This window comes from Mustela nigripes, chromosome 3, assembly GCF_022355385.1.
Source record: "Mustela nigripes isolate SB6536 chromosome 3, MUSNIG.SB6536, whole genome shotgun sequence".
In the NCBI taxonomy this organism is placed as follows: domain Eukaryota; kingdom Metazoa; phylum Chordata; class Mammalia; order Carnivora; family Mustelidae; genus Mustela; species Mustela nigripes.
In genome coordinates this window covers 154,280,717-154,303,890 of record NC_081559.1, presented here as the reverse complement: position 1 = coordinate 154,303,890, position 23,174 = coordinate 154,280,717, and the positions used below count along the sequence as shown (strand labels likewise).

Below are 23,174 nucleotides of genomic sequence, written 5' to 3'. Positions count from 1 at the left end.
AGGTTCGCTTTGGGTTTTTCCATAACATGTTTCTGGTAGTGAGTGGGACCATGCCTTTAAGTTTTCAGAGCAAGTATAATTTCAGCAGCTGATGGCAGTTCTCCTAGTCTGATCTGAGGGTGGCCCCAGCAGTAGAGAGGGGAGACCAGGAGAGTTTAAAGGGTTAGCCAAGCACTGGGGAACAGTCACTTGTTGTTTCTAGATGACCTTCTTGTCATGCTTTATTTTTCTCTCTCCAGATTCTGGATGTGCTCCCCTTATATGCAAGGTCTGTGCTCCTTCAAAGAGAATATTTTCCTGCATCACCACCTTTCCTTTTCTGTTCATCTATCTCTCCATCGTTAGAATGCAATCATTTTTCCCATCTGTATTTACTTGCTCACTCCTTTTCTCTCCTCCACCCACTTAAGTTAGGTTTTTCTCCCCCATACCCCAAGCGACTGAACTGTTAATGCCCTTAACCACCTTCATTTTGCCAAATACAATCAATGGTTCCTTACACTACGCCCTTATACCTAACAAACATGACTGTAGAGTCCATAGGATTTATACCTTATTTTAGATTTATTAGAATAAAGAGACTTGTCTGGGAATAACCTGGAGCAATAGCCTCTTTAAAGCCCCACAGCCTCTAAAATATTTCCTATGGGGTTTTAAAATAATCTTTCCAATACAAACTCAGCCTTGTCATTCATGTGCTTAAAACTCGTTAGCAAATTTTCAACGGCATACTGAGATAACAAAACACACGTGATCTTTTGCAATCTAAGCCTTGCTACCTAATTGTGTCATTGTTCAACACTCTGCACCGCATCACACACTTTGGCAGCACCAGGCTCCCTACAGTTCTGTGAGCACATCAAGCTGTGTCATGTCTCCACATCTTTGTGCATATCTTTAAGCTCCCTCTGCGTGGAATGCCCTTGGTCTGCCTGGAAAACTTCTGCTCATCCTTTAAAAGGAAACTTGAATGTTAGCTCTTTTTTGGAAATCCCTACATGGTAACCTCTCTCTTCTACTGCTTCTCCTTCTCACCAATGGTTGAGCAGAATTAATTAATTGCGTTCTCCTCTGCATGACACTAGGTGGACACTAGCAGAGTGATCACCTTTAAACATGTTGCTGAACTCCACTGAACTGTGAGGTGCCTAAGCACCCACCCTTTAAGCACTGTACTCCCAGCCTACAGTTCAAGTAGGAACCCAAAGCGGGGAGCAGTGAAAGAGGGTCCAGTAAAATAAAGGTGAATGAATGAACGAACGAACAAATGAATCAATCAATGGAATTTCATCACTATTGTGTTTCGATAGAAAATATTTTTCCAACTTCCAAACCTCATATTGCACGTAGGCATTTGAAACACAACTGACTAGGAGTGGCACCAACTAGATGGCAGAGTAGGAAGTCCAAGCCCTCTTTTCATCACCCCACAGAACAGCTAATAGTGCTATGTGGACCCAATGTTTCATGAAATCCAGTTCGTGCCACAATTAAGAACTCATCTTCTATTCTTGAAATTTTTGTTGTGTGTTTCTGTGTTTAAGCCAGATGTTCTTAAGCTATAGACCCCTTAAAAATTCACAGATGGTCTTAAGACTGTGAACACCAGCACCACACCCCGTGAAGTCTTATGCAAACTTTTGTATAAATTTACATATAAGTGTTATTTTTCTGGGAAGAAGACCTACAGATTTCAAAAAATTGATTTTTATGAATTATTTTTTTAAGATTTTATTTATTTACTTGACAGGGAGAGGGAGACCACAACAAGGAGAGTGGCAGGCAGAGGGAGAGGGAGAAGCAGGCTCCCCGCGGAGCAAGGAGCGGGAAGCGGCACTCGATCCCAGAACCCTGGATCATGACCTGAGCCAAAGGCAGATGCTTCACCAACAGAGCCACTCAGGCGCCCAGACATATAGGAATGAAAGCAAGATCAGAGAGATAACACAGTGAACATGAGAATTTGTTTTTAAAAGTAAAAGAGGCTAAAAATAAATGCTCTTTCTTATAAACTACTTTGACCCTTTCTGTTCAAAAGGAAAACTTACAGAGGGATGACTTCTATAAATGAGACCTGTTGGTGGCCTGAGAGAGTTAGGTGCGGAGGCTCAGCGGGGGACTGCGGGGTGCTGTGAATGAAAAGGCACCGATTGCTCCCGGAGGGCGGGGCAGGAGCCAAGCTGGGCTGTACTGTTTCATCTCCTTCCCTGAGCCTGGAATTTGGAGATCTAGCAACAGTCCTCTGCCCCCCTCTCCTCCCTTTCCCTCTCCCTTTATCTCAAACCATTATTTGGGAAATAATAGTTATTTAGCATGGAGAATCAGCCCCACTTCCCCAATCAATCTCTTTCTCTCTCTCTCCCTCTGCCAAGAGTGGGGGAGGAATTGCTTGGTTTGGCAGCTGTCAGCCCGTCATTACGGGCTCACTGTCCCATCTGCACTGCTTAGATTGGTGCAGTCACAGGGGGGTTTACCCAAACAGGCTCTCAGGGGAACAGTAACATACCTCTTGATTTGGCTGTGAAGTTATACTTGTGATTATTAATAGACAAGATAAGAGGCTGGTGCTCTATTCATCCACGTTAGAGCTAATTACTCAGTTTGATCTAAGCTGATTAGAATACTGATAGATAACCACACCACGTTTATAGCTACAGCAAGCAGTGGCCAAGAGGCTTGACACAGGGCTGCCATTTGGGTTTATCAGATAGGAAAGAAGGGCGGGGGTGGGGCAGTGGCGGGGGCGGGGGTGGGGGGGAGAGAAGAAGCTGCTTTGGTTGATTAGCAATGTGCTGCATGGGACCATTTATAATGAAGCATATCATTTAAATTTTCCTTTACAAATGAGTCCAACGCGCATTGCAGGCTGCAGGCTCTGTTAATTGTCACAAACATTGCTTTTTTTTTTTTTTTTTTTTTTTTTTTTAAACATTATTAGCTCTTTGGCAGGATCTCCATTGTTGACTAAAAACTTGGCATGATCAAGGCTTGCTGAATAATTTAGGTGGTTGGCAGCTGGAGAAGGAGAACGCACACATCGAGGCAGACAGACGTGCTGCTTGAGCTCTTTATATAATAGGATTGTATACAAAGCAGAGTACAGTCGGCAGTGACTTCTGTGTCTGTTTATAGGTAAACACTGATGTTAGTTTTATAGGAAAACTGGAGGGCTACTTCTCACAGATCGTAGGCAGCATATGAGACAGAGGCCCTGGAGGACTGTTGGGATGACTCGGATCATCTCTCTGGCTCTCCCGGAGCGTGACTGCGGCAGCTTCCGCACACCGGTACTTCCGCCGCCTGTGTAGGGGGGTCGATGAGGTCTCGGTGGCGGGCAGTGGCAGCTGTCCTAGGACGGAGAGCCACCTGAGGCTCTGAAAGCTTCCGAGCAGCAGACCAGCAAGACCAGTGAGTCATACAGTCCATGAAACACCTTCATTTGGGAAGTTGGTGTATCTGATTATGGTTGGGGGGAGGGGATTATCACTGCCGTGGGTGGAAGAACACGGAGAAGGTCCCAGTTGAGACAGCAAATTCTTAGCGCATGCGCAGGATGCTTTCAGACAAGAACCAGACCCACGATTCTCCTTCAGTTGGGCAATCGGCACCTCTACAAGCAGACTCCTTGGGACAAAAACTCAACCCGAACTTTAGGTCAACAGGATTTATCAACCCACGTAAGAACAAGCACAGGGGTAGAACTGGCTACATGCAGATTTAAATGGGGTCACAGGGATACCATTTCCACCATGGGACTTTCTTCTGATGCGCTGGCTTTGTTCTCAAAAAAGCTCAAGTCCCCTTGACAAGTTAGTTGGCTAGAGGCCGCTCCAGCCTCGCATCCCCCTGCTCTCGCCCCCCAGCAAGAAAGAGTGAGTGAGAGACTGCCAGCCAAAGCTCTGAGATTGGGCATCGAAGTCCCAACAAGAGCACAGAGCATGGACTTTTTTTCTGAAGCAATCACCACAGAGCTGGGGGCAAGACTAGGAGTGAGGAGGATGATACTCCCCCATAAAAATTGGGACAACCCAGCTGAAATAAAAATATAATAGTACAGTGACCCTTGGCTGGCTTTACCCTAGAAACTGAGGTCGGTTTCTGTTTATCTGTCCTATTCACTGGCCCAGGAATAATTTTGAAGCAGTAAAATATATTAAATATATATATTAAAATATGTTAATAAAATATATTAATGAAAGACCTGGACAGGTGTATAGCCATAGTGCAGTCTACCTCAGCACAAGCAGTGGAGTGAGAACTGACCCCAGAAGTCTATAGCAGCATGCGGTAACAATTATCTTCTAGAGTACTGACTTGAGCCCCTCGTGGACTGACACGGCTATACCCCCAGTCTACAGGGAGTCAAGTCAGACATGCTTTGATCTGGTGCTTTGATCCCCAGCACCAGAGCAAATTCCTCTCTGCTAAATACACTGATCACTGAATTTTAGGTGCTCTTTCAAGAGGAGAAGAAAAGCTATGTCCCTTCTTGTGTATCTTTTCTTCCCCCTTCAGTCTGCTTGTTTACTAGGTTAGCAATAAACTGAAGTGGAACAATGTTTGTCTGGGTCTGAGTCTACTGATGTCAACCTTGATATTAGGACTGTCCTTTCTGGTCTGTCTAGCACATGCAAAATATCACAACAAAACGGCCAGATGACCCTCATCAGGTAGAAGCCAGTCATGGTTCTACCCAAAAGCATGAATCCGCCACTTGTGGCGCTTTCATAGTGCATCACACAAGCATATTCAAGTTATGTGACTTCTAATAAACAGATCTGTTGCACATTCTTATCAGCAGGATCTTTCTTGATCCTAGCTTTTCAACAGCCTGTTTTTTAGAGGACAATCTTTGGTGAACATGTGCATAGTACTGTCACTTACCTCTCAGTGATATCTCTCTCTTTTTGGCCCCTCTGTCTACTTTTTCACAGACAGCTGACTCCACGATAGAATTTTCCCAGGAAAGATTTGATAATATGAAAAATAATTTTATACTAAGATTCATGTAGACCAACAAAGTGATGTGTAGGTATTGTAGAATGCTGACAGAAGATAAAAGTGAGTAATACTGTTTGCTGCCTCTTTAATTACCTCAATAATAGTTTGAGCCCCATATCTGGATCAGCCCACCCACAAACATGACACAGTGGTATACCGGTTTATTGCAAGGTCCTGTATTTTCTGTTTTGAAATAATCTGGAAACTTGACTATATATGCTTCGTCCTGAGCTAAGACATAATGGAAGTCCTAGGATATTAATATGAATCGGAAAAATTATTTCAGAAGAAAACAATGAATCAATGCGACTGTTATCATGCTCATAGAATAAGTCTCTGATAACAAATACATATATATATACTATATAAAATATAGTCTAGAAAGCAAAGAAGGGGGAAAAGGGCTAGTTTTGGTAATCTCAAACTGGTAAAGGACATCTAGGCAATATATAGGCTTTACTATGTTTTTTACCAGCTTGAAACCAGGAGAAGGATATTGTAGTTGGCATGGCAGAATAAAAAATATTAAGAAATTCCAACCTAAGAAATTTAGGGGAGGGGCGCCTGGGTAGCTCAGTCAGTTAAGCATCTGCCTTTGGCTCAAGTCATGATCACAGGCTCCTTGTTCGAGGGGAAATCTGCTTCTCTCTCTAACTCTTCCTCTGTGCTTTCTCTCTCTTTCTCTCTCAAATAAATAAATAAAATCTTAAAAATGAAAGAGAAGAACTTGAGGGGAAAATTAAATCTTAAAAATAAACCTATTCCTTCAAACGTATGCACTTACTCTCTCCTGCTCTCTTTCTCTCTCCCACTTCTCTCACACCTTCCAGAACCTTCCTATTCCTGCCTGGTTCCTTCATCTACTCTTTATTTATTTATTTATTCACTCACCTGCTCATTCATTCTACACATAACTTCAAAGCAATTAATAGATGTCAAGCTCTATTTGAGATCCTGGTAATACAAGATGAAAAAAATACAATCCAAGTCTTCAAGAGATTAAATCTTGTAAGGTATGACACACCAGTGAATAGATGACTAAAACATCCATTAGCAAATATTACACTAAGGTTGTACAGAGCTCTTACTGGAGGAATGGGAACACTTCCTGGAGGAAGTGAGGTCAAAACCACGTCTCAACGTTCTAGTCTTATTAACTAAGGATAAGGAGTCTGCAAGACTGGGAAGAAGGAGGATTATCAGTGTTAGGAAAAAGTCCAAATAAGTACTCCTGAAGCCTAGAATGCCAGGAACAAAAGAAGCTATAAAAGTAACCAGACCCAGATCATAAAGGAACCTCCGTGCACACCTAATGTATTGGGATTTTATTCTAGAGGATAACTCTGGAAATAGAGTGTGGGGCAAATAAGATTGATTTAATACTGGAGTCTGCAAGAACAATTATACAATCAATAAATATATGGAAGAACTAAAGTAGTGGCAGCAGGAGGTATGAGAGGAAACACACAGAGTCAAGAGATTTAAGGAGATAGAATTGATAAGGCTTAATTCAGTCTTCTTCCTCTTGTCAGTTTCCAGCACAAAACATTCTTTTCCTTTGACTGTCTTTTCCATTTATTTTTCTAAAACCTACCAGCCTCTCTATTATCAAGTATGTCTCTTTAACACTTTCTCCAGTTAAACGGAGGAAATTTGGTTCATAGATTTACCTGATAGCCAATTGAGTACGGTACAACATTTAAAAATACATTAAAACCCACTCAGAAGGAGTGTGAAAATCTCATAGGTTGGAATATATCATAGAAATCAAATGTTCTTGTGTAACATCATTGTGTGGCAGAAATGGGGGCATCTTTCAATCACAGTTCATTGGAGCTCTTTGATGCACCAGCCCACACTTAGGTTCAGGTTGCTAGAACAGTAAGTAGGCATTATCATGACTTGCTTGGGCTTCTCTATTGAATGTCACTCTGACTTCTCAGAACCCCAGGAAGAAGTTTAAGTAGAAAGACACAGAAAAACAAGATATGCTCTTCCAAATATTCTGGACTGTGGTGTGGTTCTGTATCAGGAAAAACAACAGGCTGAGGGAAACATTTAAATATCATTTCCAACAATATCATTTCTGTCCCTGTATTTCCAGAATGAACATCTGATTACTATTAAACTTTATTCTCCTGGAAAAATAATCCTTCCAATCGTATAAGCATTCCTGAATTATAGCCAAAGAAATACATTTCAGTAGTTCCTTGCAATGTAGATTTCATTATGTATTAATGAATCAAGCAAATCAATGTTCTAATAGACCATTAGATGATTTTTTCATGCATGCATCCATTCTTCTAAACATGCAATCAAATAAAGTCGGATCCACATCATGGCTGCAGATCAAAAGCATCACAATTCATAACTTTATCCAGATATAGTTTTAAATAACATCCAGGAAATGTACATACCAAAATGATACTGACAAATCCCCCAAATCCCACACTTTTACCACACTTATGTTACTCTATTTTATCATCTTATCTTTGTAGTAACTAAGTGATGACATTGAAGCCATATGATAAATTAACCAATGGACTTGGAAAACTATGTATAAAGAGTCAAGTAAAAAGGAAGTGTGGGTTCGTAGCCCTTAGTTAATAACTGAGGGCAGATACCAGAAATATTCTACTAGCAAAATGTTTCAAGGGAAGGGTGATAAAAGGATTGGTATCTGTAGTTCAAGTGATTAAAAAAAATTCACTCTGGATATTTGAGACCCCTTTTCCTTATGCTGAAAAATTAATGTGAAGACCACATTATGCAAATTTCAAATTATGGCATTTATTTGAAATGAGGCACGAGTCCTTCAAAAATCTCTTTTTAATATCCCACTCATTATAAAATTGAAAAAGGATTGCACTCAATAATCTGAATAAATGCCTTGTTAAACTCAGTTTTACTTTAAGTAGCAGTTCTGAATGTGGGAAAATTGGCCTGAAATCAGGACCCTGCTTCTTCTCTACTGTGCCCATATCTTACCCTCTCACTCTTGACCACAATAGCCCAACCTCCTGATCTCCTTTTCAGACCCTCCAAAGTAGTCAGCTCCTTCTGTATCAGGGTCTTCATCTTTGTCCAGATGATTCTGATGTAATTGCCGGGTGTGTGCCTTTAATAAACATATCCCCATTGATTCTAATGTTTGGCCCACTTTGAGAACCATTAATAGCATGTGAAGGGCAGAGACTTTCCCAGTTTTATTGACCTCTCTAGCAAGACCTAGGACATTATAACATTCAAGAAATACTCGTTGAATGAATAAATGAAATTGATTAAAGAAATGAAACAAAAAGAAAGAATTCTAAGAAAAAACTGGAATGACCCAACCAATTGATAAACTTCCTATGTCTTCTTTAGTTCTCATGAATAAACATGCATTTCTTCTAATGCAGTAATGGCAACTCTTAGCTCTTTGAGCTCACAAGAGCCTCTGGAGCACAAGAACCTTTTAATAAAGTACCTCCTCTTTGTTATAAATCATTCATGGAGTAAGAGACTCTTACAGAACTAGCAGTGTTACTCACTTTGATAAATCTCATAAAGATAAAGAGTTTAACAACAGACTCATAAAAAGGTCGCTTATGATAAAGTCCAAAGGCCTACAGCTACTAGTTCACACTGCTCTAGGATGTTGAAGATGAAGAAATAAAGAAACTGATGAGGTTGATTATAATGTTCAAATCATCTGATAAGTTGAGACCCAATAATACCCCTCAGAATGGAAGGTTGCTCTCTATTTAGCCATGAGCTCCCTGGAACAATATTAGTGTAAAAAGACAAAGGTCTCAGATGGAAAGAGAAACTTTAAAAAGCATAATTGTATATTCTATTCCGTTTGTGCTCCCTCCAGAAAAGCAAGTTTTTGCCTCCAGGAAGGAGCCCAATAAAGGAAAAAAAGGACTAATAATCATGCTGAGAGTCAAACCATCTCTTGAGTGTTTATCACCTGCCAGGGACCTTGCTAAGAATGTCCACGTGTAATCTCACTGGATTCTCAAAATAACTCTCTGAGATAAATGCTACTATTCATCTTTGGGAGGTTAATTGGTCTGCTGAAAGCTTTATAGCAGTAAGTGGTAGAAGTGGCTCTCAACCCAAGCCTGCTGAAAACAGGACCGCACCATCTACCTCTCTGCTCTCTGTGCAGCGATGTGTGCACCTTACAGACTACAACACAAATCCCAAATGCATTGTCCCTTTCTTGTAGGAATTTTCCTTACATTCCTCTCTTCATGGACATGGGCCTGCTTGGTCATGAGGGCTAATTCTTTAGCAATAGCTTCAGTGCACACACAATCAAAAATTTTTTATAGAGTTGATAATAGGTATGTCTAGCGCAACCTGCTTTCCGATTTCACGTAGATAAACTTGCTCCTCTGAGTAACTCAAGTGTTTTGATGACATTTGTTTTGTGTTCTTTTTCCGTGAACTTAAAATGCTCTCACAAGCACCTGTGGCTCCACCGAGTGTCTGTTATTCCAGGTACTTAACGAGAGATTCTGTAGGTCTTCTTTCTCATTTTGTTTTCAGAATTGTTCTTTTAATTATTACCACTTCCCCGATAAGGAAGCTCGGCCACGGAAGGGCTGTGTAACTGGCTCAAGGTAAAAGAGTTAGTAAGTGGCAGAGCTAGAATTCAAATACACATTTGTCCTCCCCTAAACCACCTGCCTCCCAGGGAAATAACTGGTATTTCTGCCCTGGATAATAGTGTATTCAACTCTTTTCTTGGACTTGATTAGTTATTTAATAATCTTCTTTTATTCCTGTAATGGGTTCTTACAAACACTGCTCTTGACCCAAACAAGTAAAAAGTGTTATAATGGATGTTTAAGTTTCCAAAGAAGAATAAAATAATGGTAAGGAGCTAGGCGGGGGGGGACTTCTGTTTTAAAAATACTGATTAAATAGGGAGATGCCAAGGTGCTTGCACGGAAGATGATACTGTTCACGACCACTTGGCTCTGCCTGGAGATGCTTTTCAGAGAAAAGCCAGTACTGGAGTAAAACATTTTTCATCTGATCACAGCCAAGCGTTTTATTTTTTCAAGCAAAACCAAGTGCAAATTGTGTTTGTTTTTGAAATTATGATCTCTACTTTACAAGTGAAATTCCACACACCAAAGTGTGAGTTTATTTTGATAAAACCACATTTCAGATTCCACATGCAACTATAAAATCAGGACATGTGGTGTGGGGTTTTCATAAAAGTCAAAATCTGGTAATTAGCACCAAAACTGTCTTTGAAATCTGAAAGTATTGGAGATAATAGAAATAAAAGCGCATGGAAATGCCAAGAATCTCTGTTTGTGCTAAATCCTACCCAAATACCACAAAGCACCAAGGTGATACACATTTTGAATCTGTTATATCCTGCTTATTAAGGGGGGTGGGGAATGGGCATATTTTTACAACATTTTTTCTTTCCTTTTTTTAAAAGATTGATTTTATTTATTTGAGAGAGTGAGAACAGCGTGTGCACAAGCGCAGGGCATGGGGTAGAAGAAGAGAGAGAGGGAGAGAGAATCTCAAGCAGACTCCCCACTGAGTTCGAAGTCCAATGCGGGGCTTGATCTCGTGACCCTGAGATCGTAACCTGAGCAGAAGTCAAGAGTCAGCTCCTCAACTGACTGAGCCGCCCAGGCACCCCAACGTTTTTTATTTCTAGAAAGATTTTTCCTGGTTTTAAATTGTTTAAATTTCAAGTGGAGCTTTACCAACTGGGTAACTGCACTACAGACCTGAACATATATAATGACTTTTAGCCCGGAAAAGAAACATTGCATAAAATCTTTAAAATTAGTTCCTTCCATCGCCTTCAAATGGGTATCTTCGTATGAATACAGAGAAATGATCCAAAGGGTAGTTGAGGACAGATTATATGAGGAAAAAAACAGAAATGCGAAAGTTCATAACCCCCCGACTGACATTCATTTTTGTCCCAACCGGTAGGGTGCATGTGTGCGGGTGTGTGCATACATTTTAATTCTGCCAGCTTTAACAGTAGTTAAAGAAATAAAAATAAAATCTACCTTGGCAAGGTTCCAGCCCAAATTGGTGACTGGATGCCTGACTCTGTTGATTTCAATAGCTGCATCACCTCCTGTTCTCCCGCGCACCTCCGGCCTATGTTATTATATAGTAGAGAAGTAGTAGGATTTCATGTTTCAAGAATTGGCAGCAGATTGCACCAGCAGTCCTTAAACAGCAGCATACTGTATTTATTTGTATACTGCATTTAATCCAATGTATGTAATTCTATCTCCAAATTCAACATTTGTTGGCCATTAAATAGGGAATGATTCTGTTTAAGTCAAAACAGCAGTCAAAACAGGAACAATGCTGTATTATAGCTTGGATGTGAACTAAAGAGTTGATACCAATTTTTTGGAAAACAACCAACGTCTTTTATTTTGAATAATACGCTCTGTTTTTATAGAAAGTAAATCAAACCTTTAGTTATGTAGGAAAACCATTTTACATATTCAAGGGGAGTAAACTTGTAATGAAATAACCCCAGAATAATTTCTTAGAGGATAGTGTCACCTGTAAGATTAAGATTAACAATATAGTGGCATTCGAATATATGTATGAGGATCCTCTAACTAATCACATAGCTTTTAAGACAGTTAACATTATTAAAACAATTAAATTTTTGTATGTGTGTGTGTATGTATGTATTTACGATGTACAAACAGGGAACGGACAGAATTTTACTAAAGAAAGAAAAAAGGTTTTCAATACTGTTAAATACCCAAAGGTTTTAAATTGTTAAAAAGTTACTTAGATTTGAAGATATAGAAATACAAAGTTGATCTGCACTGAACCTTTGTATAGCAAGACACAAATGTATTTCATTAATTAAAGGATCCCGGATTATTTATGTTGAAAGTTCCAAATTATTTGTTCCACCCAAATTGCATCACTTTAACTTCATGATACTGAGTTTGGACAAAATGACAGAGCCAGGCACTGGGCATGTGAAATCATACTACCATCTGGGACTAGGAGAACAAAGTGTGGAGAGCCAAGGATCACCAGCCAAATGATGGTCCCACTGCCCAAAATCTCCTGTGATGTCTCCAAGTGGCCTCATATGGTTAATGTGTTCTTCTCTGGCTGAGTGTGCATAGCACTGAGTGAGCAAATAGTCTGTGGTAGAAAAAAAGAAAATAAAAGCTGTTTTTAAAAATTCTTCTGCAGAGGAGAAGGACATTATCACTGACTATCTTGGAAAACTTGGGCAAATCACTTTACCCTCTGGGTCTGTTTCCTTCTCTAGAAAAATACAGAAGTGGGGTCAGATCATCTCCTTGGGTTCTAGGAGCATTTCTCCATCACTTATTAGACAAGGCACTAAGGGTACAAAGATAAATAAGACCTAGTCTGGTCCTGGAGGAATTTATAGTCTAAAAGGGAAGTGATACATAAATACATAAGTACATAAGTCATTGTTAGATAATATAAGGCTAAGGGAAACATATTCACAAAGCTTTATAGGAATAAGGTTTCTTTTATGAATCTTTGCTAATCATTTTTCTCAATAAGAAGAGAACTGTGTGCTTACCACAGGCAGGAGGAGAGAATGTTAAAAAGGGTTGGGGGAAGGACACGGGACAAGAGCCATGGTTTTTGCTTCCAAAAAGAGACAAGGGAAAAAATGGGAGAGAGAAGCCAGGAAATCTCACATTCAAATGACTTAATTATCTCTCAGCTGGCTTGTACGATACTGAAGTGATCTATCTGTCCAACTTGGCCTCTGAGCAGCCCAAGAAACGCTCTGTCCCCTCTTCTAATAAATACAGCTTATGCACTCAACAAACGATCAGATGATTTTGGCAATCATGAAAGTGGTCAAAAAAACCCAAAAAGGTGTGCTTAACTCTGTTCCAGCCAAAATGCAATGGATGTTATTGATGATTTTGTATGTTTAGTAAATGTTTCCCTTGCCAATCATTTCATTTTTAAAATTAACAAACCCTTGAGGTTGAAATGCTAGTGAAATGCAGCTTTTAATATTCTGTAATTTAAAATTGCTGCATCTGACTCTTTTTTTTTTTTTTTTTTTTTTTTTACAAAACTTCAAATAACTGTGAAGGACTACTTGCCTAGCTGTCCATGCATATACGTTTTCACTCCTTTGCGTTACTCCAAACAGTGATGTACTCAGTGATCATTTATGCTGCCAAGATTTTGAAGGTAAAAATAATACTTTGAATAAGAAGATTGGAGGTGTTTCTGAAAATGGATTGGAATATAGCCTTTGTGATTTTCAATACTCTTTTCTTGCTGTATGTTGGGTTCAGCTCTTCCAAATGGGAAAATACATATTTGTGAGTTGAAGGGAGAAAAGTCTTTGCCAAGCAGATGTTGGTAAATTGCCCGCTGAAACGAAGTTGTGATGTTGGTGACAACAAGATTGGTTTCTAGAGGATATTTAGAAAGCAGAGAGTCTGGCTTTGCTATCATTTCCCTCAGGAAGGGCCTGGATGATGGGCTACAGCACATTACCAGCTAGTATCTTGCTTCCAAACATCTGGATTCTGAGTCTCATCCATTTATAAATGATTTACTCATTGTAGCTTGTTGTTTGTTGAGAGCTTGGCCAAGTGAGAAAACATTCAGCCACCTCTTCTCCAGACATCTATTTCTTAGTTTGCTCTACCACAATCCTTTAAACAAAAAATTCAGGGATCTTACCTTTAAATTCTATTTCTTAGGGCACCCTGGGTGGCTTAGTAGGCTAAGCACCGCCTTCAGATCAGGTCATGATCCCAGGGTCCTAAGATCGAGCCCGCATCGGCCTCGCAGCTCAACAGAGAGCGTGCTTCTCCCTGGCCTCTGTCTGCTGCTCTGTCTACTTGTGCTCTCTCTGTATCTCTATGTCAAATAAATAAATAGAAATTATTGAAAGAAAGAAAGGAAGAAAGAAAGAAAGTTCTATTTTTCCTTACAAGCAAACCTACCATTTAAATTTCTTTCAAAGTTTGTTGCTGTTGTTGTTGTTTCAAGTGTACCTTTCTCAAATCAAGGGTGAAAAGGAAATTGGAGCAAGAAATGTTTTTGCCTCAGTTCCTCTCAGACAGTTAAGAGCAAAACACATTTAGGGCTTGATTTATACAAAAACTTGATTTGTATTTCACACCATTTCACTGGTATAGAACAGTGGCTCAAGCCAGGCTTTTCCATCAGAATTATTTGGAAAATCCTTCAGAATAAAAGTGCTCAAGCCCTAGTCCAAACCTCTGGAGCAGGTGAGACACGGGAATGGTTTTATATTTAATATTTACTATTAGGCATTGAACACGTGGTGTAAGTTAACCTGTGGCCAAATTCTGTGTGTATGACAAGGGAAGGAGATGCAGATTGTGCACCTGAAGAATACAAAAGAATTTACGGGTAAATTATTAAAACAATTGTCTGAATTTAGTAAAATTACTAGACACAGTTTAGTATAAAAAACCAATAGTATTTCTATATACTAGCCAAGAGGGTTAGAATATGAGATTTTTGAAAATTATAAATTAAAGAGCACCAAAAATGTCAAATACTAAATACCAAGGAATAAATCTACCAAGGATTTGAAAAAAAAACACTTAAAGTATTATTTCTTTTTGCCTATTTTTATTTTTACAATTTATTTATTTATTTTAGAGACACAGAGAGAGAGAGAGAGATGGAGGGAAGGAGGGACAGAAGGAGAGGGAGAGAAGAATCTCAGGCAGACCGCCTGTTAAGTGGGGGTCCTACATGGGGATCGATCTGATAACTCTGAGATCATGACCTGAGCCAAAATCAACAGGTGGACACTTAACCGACTGAGCTCCCCAGGTGCCCCTCTTTTTGCCTATTTTAAAAACTTGTTCAATTTATTTAAACAAATGCAAAAACATCTTACTTATTTCTCTGACCCCCCACACCACATGCTTTTGGCAACACTATCTGTTCTCTGCATCCATGAGTTTGGAGATTATACACACACACACACACACACACACACACACACATAAATACACATTATATATTCATTCCACATATAACAGAGATCATACTGTATTTGTCTTGCTCTGTCTGACTTCTTTCACTTAGTGTAAGGCCTCCAAGATCTACCCAGGGTGTCACAAATGGCAAGATTTCACACACACACATACATATACATATCTCAATTTTATATATAAAATGTCATAAATAGCAAGATTCATTATGTTTTATGGCTGAATTATATCTATATATATATATCTATATCTATGTACATATCTCAATTTCAGCAGTGGACACTTAGGTTGTTTCCATATCTTGGCTACTGTAAAATAACGCTGCAATCAATATGAGGGTGCATGTATCATTTTGAGTTAGTTTTTTCATTTTCTTCAAATAAATACCTAGAAGAGGAATTGCTGGATTATATGGTAGTTCTTTTTTTAATTCTTTGAGGAATCTCCATTTCCACAGTGGTTGCACCAATTTACATTCACAACAGTGCTCAGGGGCTCCCTTTCTCCACAGCCTTGCCAACAATTTTATTTCTTGATTCTTTGAATAGCCATGCTAATAGGTGTGAAGTGATATCTCACAGTGGTTTTAATTTATATTTCCTGATGATTAGTGATTTGAAACATGTTTTCATGTGAGCATTGGCAATCTGTATGCCTTCTTTGGAAAATGTCTATTCAGATCTTCTGCCCATTTTTTAGTTGAATTTGTTATTTCTTCCTATTGAGTTGTACACAATCTTTGTTTATTTTGTATATTGGCCCCTTATCAGATATATGATTGCAAATATTTCCTCTCATTTAGTAGTTTGCTTTTTCATTTTGTAGATGATTTTCTTTGTTGTGTAGAAGTTTTTTGTTTGGTATAGTCCCATTTGCTTATTTTTACCTTTGTTGGTTTTGCTTTTGATGTTGGATTCAAAGAATTATCACCAAGACCCATGTCAAGAAGATTACCTATGTTTTTTTTCTAGGAGTATTTTGGTTTCAAGTCTTATATTCAAGTCTTTAATCCATTTTGAGTTAATTTTTGTGGATGGTATAACATGGTGGTCCATTTTCATTCTTTTACATGTGGGCTGTCCAATTTTCTCAAAATCATTTATTGAAATAACTGTTATTTTTCCATTGTATACTCTTGTCTCCTTTGGTGTAGGTTAATTGATCATATATGTGTGGGTTTATTTCTTGGGTCTCTATTCTGTTTCATTGATCTGTTTATTTTTATGCCAATACCATATTATTTTAATTACTACAGCTCTGTAATATAGTTTGAAATTAAGGACCATGATTCTCCACCTTTGTTCTTCTTTCTCAAGATTGCTTTGACTACTCAGGGTCTCTTACAGTTCCATATAAATTTTAGGATTGTTTGTTCTATGTCTGTGAAAAATGGCATTGGAATTTTGATAGGGATTACATTGAACCTGTATATTTCTTTGGGTAGTATGGACATTTTTATACTATTAATTCTTCTAATCCATGAGCATGGATTTTCTAGTTCCTTTAGAGGTAAAGTTAGGCTTTTTATTTGAAACTTTTCTTGTTTCTTGAGTTAGACTCAAGTACCTCCAAGAACTGCTTTTCCTGAACCCCATAAATTTTGGTGCATTACATTTCTGTTTTCATTTGTCTCCAGGTATTTTTTATTTATCTTTTGCTTTCTTCTTTGATCCATTGATTGTTCAGTAGTATATTGTTTAATCTCAATATATTTATGCATTTTTCAGTTTTTTGTGCAATTAGTTTCTAGTTTCATACCATTTTGGTCAGAAAGATGCTTGATATGAATTCAATCCTCTTAAGTATTTAAGACTTGTTCAGAAGCTTACCATATAAATCTACCCTGGAAAATTTTCTATGTGCCCTTGAGAAGACTGTGTATTCTGTTGCTTGTGAATAAAATGTTCTGTAAATATCTGTTAAGTCTATCTGGCTTAACATGTCATTGAAGACCAATGTTTCCTTATTGATTTTTTTGCCAGGATGATCCATCCATTGATGTATGTGTGGTATTAAAGTTCCCTATGATTATTGTATTTCTGTCTATTTTTCTCTTTAGTTCTGTTAATATTTGTTTTATATATTTAGGTCTCCCTATGTTAGGTGCATAAATATTTACATATGCTATATCTTCTTAGGTTAGGTTGACCCCTTTATCATTATGTGACACTCTTTCTTTTATTGTAGTCTTTGCTTTAAAGCATATTTTCTGATGTAAATACAGTTACTTCAGCTTTTTTGTTGTTGTTGCTATTTCTATTTGCACGAAATTTCTGTCCCTTCACTTTCTGTATGTTTATGTCCTTCCATCTAAAATGAGTTTTTTGTAGGCAGCATGTAGATGGGTCTTGCTTTTTAACCATGTAGTCATTCTATGTCTTTCAATTGGAGAGTTTAGTTCATTCACATTTAAAATAATTATTAATAGGTATTTTGTTATTTATTTTCTGGCCGTTTTTATAACTCTTCTCTGTTCCTTTCTTTTCTTCTCTTTCTCTCTTCCTTTGTAGTTTGGTAATTTTTTTCAATGGTACACTATATTCCTTTATCTTTTGTGTATTTACTATAGATATCTGCCTTGTGGTTATCACAAGGCTTAAATATAGTAACAGATATATCATAGTCAATTTTAAATGGATAACAACTTAAATTTGAGCCCATTGTAAAGCTCAACGTTACTATTCTCTCCCCACCATGTTTTATTTTTTGGATATTACATTTTATATCTTTTTACCTTGTGTAGCCCTTAACTAATTGTTGTAATCATAGTTATTTTTACTACTTTTGTCTTTTAATCTTCATCCTAACTTTATAAATAATCAACCCAATCCTTTTACCATATATGCACCTTCACAGTGAGATTTATTCTTTCATATGTGTTCTTGTAATTAATGACTGCCCCTTCTTTTCAGCTACAAAAAAAAAAAAAAAAAAAGTCTCTTTAACATTCCTGTTAAGGCCAGCTTAGTGGTGATGACCTCCTTTAGCTTCTGCTTGTTGGGAAAACTCTTTGTCTCCCCTTCTGAATGATAACTTTGCTGATTAGAATGCTCTTGGTATTTTTTTTCCCCAGCACTTTGTATATATTGTGCCACTCTTCCGGCCTGCAAAGTTTCTGCTGAAAAATGTGCTGATAGTCTTATAGGGATTCCTTTATACAAGATGTTCTTTTTCTTGCTGCTTTTAATATTATTTCCTTGTCTTTAACTTTTGAAATTTTCACTATAATGTGCCTTGGCTTGGGTTTTTGGGTTCCTCTTATTTGGAACTCTCTGGGCTTCCTGAATCTGGATGTCTGTGTCCTTCCCCACGTTAAGGAAGAGTTTAGCAAATATTTTCTTCAAATAAGATTTCTGCTCCTTTCTCTCATATATCACAAAGATAGTACCTGCCTTCCAAGTTTCTGGAAAAGATTACAGTTGGCACCAAGATGTACATTAATTAGGAGTCTGACCCTCAGGCTGCATTCACAATAATTAGCTAACAGGCCTCCTTCACTGAAAAACTGGGCTCTGGGTCTATTTCCTCTTATTGTACTCGGGGAGGGGGTGGTGGTGGTAGCTGTTTAAAACTCTTTCTCCAATAGTTACAGTCCTAGGGGACCCGCAAGCATAAAACTTACTGACCCAGAGCTAGGCAATGTAGAGGTGTCCCCTGGCAGCAATTGCAAAATTTGGGGTGCCAGACAAGGGTATGAGCTCCTTTCTTGGTTATTACAGTCCCTTGAGACTGATTATTACAGTCCCTTGAGACCAGTAATGCAAATTCTCCTGGTCTCTAGAACCAGGTGATCAAGAAACATCCCCTAGGTGGTAGCCACAAAAATTAGGGCACCAAAGAGGAGTAAAAGATCCCTTCTGGAGGATATTGGTGCTCTGGAGTATAGGAGAGAAAGAACTCAAAATTTGCACCTGTAGTGTCTGTTCCCCAGAAGAGTGTTGCAGCAGTCTCCTATATGCGTATATTACATTAGGGGTCTTGTCCCTCAGGACCACACTTAATATAAGCAGGTAAGTCCTCTTCACTCTAAGTTTAGGCCTGATCACTGCCCCTGAGCTGGGCCCTGAGTCAAGTTCATCCAAACATATTTTAAAACTGGTTTCTCAGATCATAACAGACTTGTGGGTCTTGGGTCATGAGCCCCATTGGTTTTCAAAGTTAGATGTTTGGGCGACTCATCTCTATGTGTTAAAACGTGGGTTACCACAAGAAGTGTGGGATTCAAACACATTTCTCCTCAGGAAGAAGCTCCAGGTTTCGAGTTCCAGCCTGACTGTGGGACACTGTGCCCAGGGTAGACTTTATGGTGATATTATGTCCTCTTTTACCACTCTGATGTGTTATTTTTTTGTCATTTGCTCCATTTGTAGTTGTTTCAGGTTTTTTAAGCAGAAAAATTTTCCATATGTACCTAGAGATTCATTGTGTCCTTGGGACGAGGTGAGTTCAGGATATTTCTATGTCACCATCTTGAACTAGAATAGTCTATAAAGCATTATTGAGATTAATTAAAGAGATTCAAGTGATGGAGAAGAGAACATCATATTCAGAGCCTGAACTCAATATTGGGAAAATGTCAAATCTCTGCAATCTGATAAATAAATATATAATCCCAAAGAATCCCAATAGGTTTGTTTCTTTTTGAAATTTGACAAGTTGTTTCTAAAATATACAAGAAAATGCAAAGGTCCAAGAATAACTAAGGTATTTTAGAAAAAGAATAAAAAGATGGGAAGACTTTCTTTTAAAAATATCAACTTATTATAACGGTATAATATTTAAGATATGTGTATGTGTGTGTGCATCCTTTATCAACCAATGGAACAGAACTGATATCCAAATAACAGACATTTGATTTATGATGAAATGCCACTGCAGAGTCACAGAGGAAAGAGAGTTGCTCTTGAGTTGTTGTTTTTTTCCCCAAGAAATGATACTAGATAATTTTGTATTCATATGGAGATGATGAAATTGAACATACTTAAAGCTCAACTCCAAGAGGACTAGATCTAAATATGAAAAAACAAAACAATAAAGTTTTACAAAACAGCATAAAAGAGTATTTTCATGATTTCAAGGTCAGGAACTTTTTTAAAAATTATAACTATAAAAATTGATAAGCTCGATTACATTGAAGTTAAAAATGTCTGTTCATCTAAAGCATCATTGAAAGAATGGAAAGGCCTGCTGAAGAGTGGAGAAAGGTATATGCAACGTAAAGTTTTCATAAGCAACTTGTCCAACAAAGTAAGATTTTCTTTAAATCATTTTTAAGAAAAAGGCATTTCTGTTTGAAGACAAACAGGCCACTGGAAATACATAAGTTTGATCAAAATATGTGAATGTGCTAAACTTCACTGATAACCATTGAAATGCAAACAAAGTGCTATGACATACCATGATATATCCACCAGAAAAGCTCACCCTGAGAAAGAAAACAAAAAACTAATCATAAAAAGTGTTGGAGAGGAGCACCTGTATGGCTCAGTGGGTTAAGCCTCTGCCGAAGGTCATGATCCCAGAGTCCTGGGATTGAGACCCACATAGGGCTCTCTGCTCAACAGGGAGCCTGCTTCCCCCTCTCACTCTGCCTGCCTCTCTGACTACTTGTGATCTCTCTGTGTGTCAAATAAATAAATAAAATCTTAAAAAAAAAAAAAGTGTTGGAGAAAACCTGCAGTTACAGGAGTTTTTATACCTTACAGGTGGAAGTATAAATTGCTGCAACTACAACTTCTTTGGAAAAACGTCTCACATTATCTGCTAAAGTTGAATATATGCAAAACTTATGAACCAGTGGTTCTACCCTAAGTACTTATACAAAGGAACATGTGCACATGAACCAAGAGGAATTTACAGAAATGTTCCTTTTGGCCTTATTCATAATAGTTACATGTCCATCAAGCAATATAATGGTGATCTACTGGTGCAATGGAATACTGCCCAGCACAGAAAATTAACTACAGCAACACGGAACAGCATGGGTGAATCTCATAAAAATGATAGTGAGCAGGAGAAGCCAAACATATAAGATCACATTATTCTATTTCTGTAGGGTTTAAAAACAAGCAAAACTAAAGTATAATGTTTAAAGATGCATGTTTTGGCATTTAAAAATGTAACAAAAAGTAAAGGAGCAATTATCATAAATGTCAGGATAGGGGATGCATCCAGGAGTGGAAGGTGTATGATGTGACTAGAAGAGCTCTCAAGGACCTTCTGGAATGTTTTCAGTGCCATACCTGACCTGGCTAGTGGCTACATGGCTGTTCACTTTATAATACCTTAGCAAATTTTACATGCTGTGTTTTGTACATTTCCGTGTACCTGTCATATTTCACAATTTTTAAGTATAAGATCTCCTGCAAAGATTGGTGCTCTTGGCCACTAACCACACCATCATTTATTAAATCCTGTAAACAAAAGAGAATATATTATAGTTAATAAACACTTGTGGGTTTTTTTAAGTTGATTTATTTATTTTAGAGAGAGAGAGAGAGAACGTGTGGATGGGGGAGCCAGAGAGGAAGAAAGAGAGAGAGAGAGACTTAAGCAGACTCCCCACTGAGTGCAGAGTTGGACACAGAGACCCCGGACTCCATCTCAGGACCCTGAGATCATGACCTGAGCCAAAACCAAGAGTCAGCAACTTAACCAACTGTACCACCCAAGCACCCCAGTTAATAAACACTTGTAAAGAGGTTGATCACCAGTAGTAGTCAGAGAAATGCAAATAAAATTATGCTAATAAAATATCAGACTTCCTTGGTGTTCTTCCTCTTAATCCAGTCGTCTTTTTTTTTTCTCAACCTCCTCCACCCTCCTTAAATTTTTTTGAGCCTCAGATTTTACCTTTGTACCATATGAACTCATTATTTTCCACCTCCAATCTTCTCCCTCTTCCTGTACACCCTCTGTCATTGGACTTGCTCATTAATAAACTTATGGAGTCTTATATTTTAAGTATATCCTCAGAGTGTTTGCTAGACTATTAAGAAATAAAGACGCACAATACACACTTCCCTTCACCTAAGAATGTACTGTAGGTACCTAACAAAAACTAAGTGAATTCACTCATTATTATATCCTCAAAGAATTTACAGTCTAATGGGTCTATTAGCTCATAGTTCAGAGCACAGCTCCAAAACTTGGGCAAGAATCCCCAAGATATAATTAAACAAATCTCATGTAGGTAGAATGAAATGGACTAAGTCACTTTAGGCCAAACATTACTCCTGTGATCTGAACTTTGGATCGATCTAGGTTGTTGATTCTGTCAATGGAACCAAAAAATCCCGAGGCCCTCCCTCCCTCCCTGCTTGACTACCCAAGATATAGGAAGTGAATTTCCACTTTTATATGATCTTAATATTCTACTCAGCCAACAGATATTTATTAACAGGCTCTGGAACCAGCCTGCCTGAGTGCAAATTCCAACACCACCACTCACCAGCAAGTGATCTTGGTAAGTCACCCCACTCTGTGCCTCACGGCTGGATTCCAATCTCGCATGGAGATCATGAGTAGCAGCCGTGGAGACAACATAAGGACTGAACAGGCTCCTGTGTGCCGAAGTTCCTACAGCCACACCCAACACGGAATCATTGATGGAGAGATGTGAACATCTCTCATCAGCAAATACATACTAAGCACCCCCTACTTGGTAGGAACTAGGAAAACACAAATGAATGAAACGAACATGATTGCTATCATCATGAAGTTGCCAGTATAAAAGAACAAGGCAAAGAAATAAGCAAGCAAAATATATTCCTAAATAAATTATTAGTTTTTATTTTTGTTTTTGTTTTTGTTTTAGTTTTAGTTGGGGAGCTAATTCATTTCTCTAGACATCATATGACCGCCTTCCTCCTCCACCTCCTATGGGAGTATCTGAGCTGGCAACCAGAGGGGACCTCCCCCAGTGGTATTCTGGCCCCCAGTCTGGAGCTCAGAGTTAGAAATGACTCTGAAAAGAAGGCAAATATTTTCCAAGTTCTATTTGGAAGCTAAGCTAATGCTACCCTGTCCTACCTTTTCTATCCCATGTATTTTTTCCTCTATTTTTGTAAACAACAAATACATGGAAGACAGGAGAGAAGGATGGAAAGCTGTTTCTGAGAGAGACAGGGAGAATGACAGAAGGAAAGAGAGAGAAGCTGTCCAGAGTTG

At 38.4% G+C, this 23,174-nt stretch overlaps 1 long non-coding RNA gene across 2 annotated transcripts in view; it reads right to left on the bottom strand.

The window, feature by feature from the left end:
* LOC132013197 (uncharacterized) overlaps window positions 1-23,174 on the bottom strand; it is a 58,813-nt gene that overhangs the window by 12,654 nt on the left and 22,985 nt on the right. The window contains exon 4 of one of the 2 annotated variants that reach the window (XR_009402912.1): window positions 11,427-12,162. The exons of the other annotated variant lie outside the window; for it this stretch is intronic. This is a non-coding gene — a long non-coding RNA (uncharacterized LOC132013197). Of the gene's footprint in view, window positions 1-11,426; window positions 12,163-23,174 lie in introns of those variants that run through there. 2 annotated transcript variants of the gene reach the window in all.